Genomic DNA, 3743 nt, shown 5'->3' on the forward strand with positions numbered 1-3743 from the left:
AGCCCTCAATTGGTTCAGATCTTACCTCGATGACAGATCCTTTTGTGTCTCCATCAAGGATTTTAGTTCCGCAGAGGCAGAGCTTAAACGGGGGGTTCCGCAGTGGTCCATCCTGAGTCCCCTCCTATTCTCTTTATAACTGCTGCCACTTGGTGCTATTTTCCGGAAACACAACATGCCCTTTCACTTCTACGCGGATGACTGTCAAATTTACTTCCCCCTAAGACACAATGGTACATGCTCTATTCAACCGCTGCTCGACTGCCTGGCTGACATCAGGGACTGGATGGCTTTAAATTTCTTAAATTTCAATGAAAAGAAGTCTGAAGTTATGTTGTTCCCTCCCAATGACACAATCACAAACCACTGCATCAACCTTTCCACTCTAACCCTGTCAGAAAAACAAAGAGTCACTAATCTGGGAGTGATAATGGACCCTTCCCTGAAACTTAACAATCATGTAAACATGAACGTTAAATCATGTTTCTTCCAACTGAGGCGGCTGTCTAAACTGAAGCCCATATTGTCCAAAAAGAACCTGGAGACAGTAATACATGCATTCATTACATCTAGGCTTGGTTACTGCAATTCACTCCTGTTTGGTATCAGTCAGACCTCCATTGCACGACTCCAACTGGTCCAGAATGCAGCAGCCCGATTTTTAACCAGTACAGGCAAAAGATGAAGATGAAGGTGAGGGACCAGACAAAGAGCAGCCCAAAGACCCCAATGACGACACAAATAAATGGACCTAGTGTTCCCTTGCCCGGACGTGGGTCACCGGGGCCCCACTCTGAAGCCAGGCCTGGAGGTGGGGCACGCGGGCGAGCGCCTGGTGGCCGGGCTTTTACCCATGGAGCTCGGCCGGGCACAGCCCGAAGAGGAGACGTGGGTCCCCCTTCCCATGGGCTCACCACCTGTGGGAGGGGCCAAAGGGATCGGGTGCAATGTGGGATGGGTGGTGGCCGAGGGCGGGGACCCTGGCGGTCTGATCCTCAGCTACAGAAGCTGGCTATTGGGACGTGGAATGTCACCTCACTGGTGGGGAAGGAGCCTGAGCTGGTGTGTGAGGCTGAGAGGTTCCGGCTAGAAATAGTCGGACTCCCCTCTACGCATGGCTCGGGCTCTGGAACCAGTTTCCTTGAGAGGGGCTGGACACTCTTACACTCTGGAGTTGCCCCTGGTGAGAGGCGCCAAGCAGGCGTGGGCGTACTTATTGCCCCCCAACTTGGTGCCTGTGTATTGGGGTTCACCCCAGTGAATGAGAGGGTGGCCTCCCTCCGCCTACGTGTGGGGGGACGGGTTCTGACTGTCGTTTGTGCTTATGCAGCAAACGGCAGTTCAGATTATCCACCCTTTCTGGAGTCCTTGGAGGGGGTACTGGAAAGTGCACCTTCTGGGGACTCCCTTGTTCTGCTGGGGGACTTCAATGCTCATGTGGGCAATGACAGTGAGACCTGGAGGGGTGTGGTTTGGAGGAACGGCCCCCCTGATCTGAACCAGAGTGGTGTTCTGTTGTTGGACTTCTGTGCTCGCCATGGATTGTCAATAACGAACACCTTGTTCAAGCATAAGGGTGTCCATATGTGCTCTTGGCACCAGGACACCCTAGGCTGCAGTTCGATGATCGACTTTGTCATCGTCTCATCTGATCTGCGGCCACATGTCTTGGGCACTCGTGTGAAGAGAGGGGCGGAGCTGTCAACTGATCACTACCTGGTGGTGAGTTGGCTCCGATGGTGGGGGAGGATGCCGGTCAGACCTGGCAGACCCAAACGTATTGTGAGGGTTTGCTGGGAACGTCTGGCAGAGTCTCCTGTGAGACGGAGTTTCAACTCCCACCTCCGGGAGAACTTTGAACATGTTCCGAGGGAGGTGGGGGACATTGAGTCTGAGTGGACCATGTTTCATGCCTCTATTGTCGAGGCGGCTTACCAGAGCTGCGGCCACAAGGTTGTCGGTGCCTGTCGCGGCGGCAACCCTCGAACTCGATGGTAGACACCATCGGTGAGGGCTGCTGTCAAGCTGAAGAAGGAGTCCTATCGGGCCTTTTTGGCCTGTGGGACCCCGGAAGCAGCTGATGGGTACCGGCAGTCCAAGCGACATGCGGCTCGGGTGGTTGATGAGGCAAAACTCGGGCATGGGAGGAGTTTGGAGAGGCCATGGAGAACGACTTCCGCACGGCTTCGAGACGATTCTGGTCCACCATCCGGCGTCTCAGGGGGGGAAAGCGGTATGCCACCAACACTGTTTATAGTGGGAGTGGTGTGCTGCTGACCTCAACTCGGGATGTTGTGGGTCGGTGGGCGGAATACTTTGAAGACCTCCTCAATCCCACCGGCACGTCTTCCACTGAGGAAGCAGAGCCTGGGGACTCTGGGTCGGGCACTCCAATCTCTGGTGCTGAGGTCACCGAGGTGGTTAAAAAGCTCCTCGGTGGCAGGGCCCCAGGGGTGGATGAGATCCACCCAGAGTTCCTTAAGGCTCTGGATGTTGTAGGGTTGTGTTGGCTTACGCGACTCTGCAATATTGCGTGGACATCGGGGGAAGTTCCCCTGGATTGGCAGACCGGGGTGGTTGTCCCCCTGTTCAAGAAGGGGGACCGTAGAGTGTGTTCCAACTACAGGGGAATCACGCTCTTAAGCCTCTCTGGTAAGGTTTATTTGGGGGTTCTGGAGAGGAGGGTCCGTCGGATAGTCGAACCTCGGATTCAGGAGGAGCAGTGCGGTTTTCGTCCTGGCCGTGGAACACTGGACCAGCTCTACACTCTCAGCAGGGTCCTGGAGGGTGCGTGGGAGTTTGCCCAACCAGTCTACATGTGCTTTGTGGACTTGGAGAAGGCGTTCGACCGCGTCCCTCGGGGGGCCCTGTGGGGGATACTCTGGGAGTATGGGGTACCGGGCCCTTTGATACGGGCTGTTAGGTCCCTGTATGACCGGTGTCAGAGCCTGGTCCGCATCGCCGGCAGTAAGTTGGGCTTGTTCCCGGTGAGAGTTGGACTCCGCCAAGGTTGCCCTTTGTCACCGATTCTGTTCATAACTTTTATGGACAGAATTTCTAGGCGCAGCCAAGGTGTTGAGGGGATCCGTTTTGGTGGCCTTAGGATTGCGTCTCTGCTTTTTGCAGATGATGTGGTCTTATTGGCTTCATCAGATCGTGATCTACAGCTTTCGCTGGAGCGGTTCGCAGCCGAATGCGACGCGGCCGGGATGAAGATCAGTTCCTCCAAATCCGAGGCCATGGTCTTGAGCCGGAAATGGGTAGAGTGCCCTCTCCGGGTCAGGGAGGAGGTCCTACCCCAAGTGGAGGAGTTCAAGTATCTTGGGGTCTTGTTCACGAATGAGGGAAAAATGGAGCGTGAGATCGATAGGCGGATAGGTGCAGTGTCTGCAGTGAAGCGGGCGCTGTACAGGTCTGTCGTGGTGAAGAGAGAGCTGAGTCAAAAGGCGAAGCTCTCAATTTACCAATCGATCTATGTTCCCACCCTCATCTATGGTCACGAGCTTTGGGTTGTGACCGAAAGAATGAGATCTCGGATACAAGCGGCCGAAATGAGTTTTCTCCGCAGGGTGTCTGGGCTCTCCCTTAGAGACAGGGTGAGAAGCTCGATCATCCGGGAGGGACTCAGAGTAGAGCCGCTGCTTCTCCATGTCGAGAGGAGCCAGTTGAGGTGGCTTGGGCATCTGTTTAGGATGCCTTCTGGACGCCTCCCTGGTGAGGTGTTCCGGACACGTCCCACCAGA

This window comes from Nematolebias whitei, chromosome 11, assembly GCF_014905685.2.
Source record: "Nematolebias whitei isolate Nwh7 chromosome 11, NemWhi1, whole genome shotgun sequence".
NCBI lineage: Eukaryota > Metazoa > Chordata > Actinopteri > Cyprinodontiformes > Rivulidae > Nematolebias > Nematolebias whitei.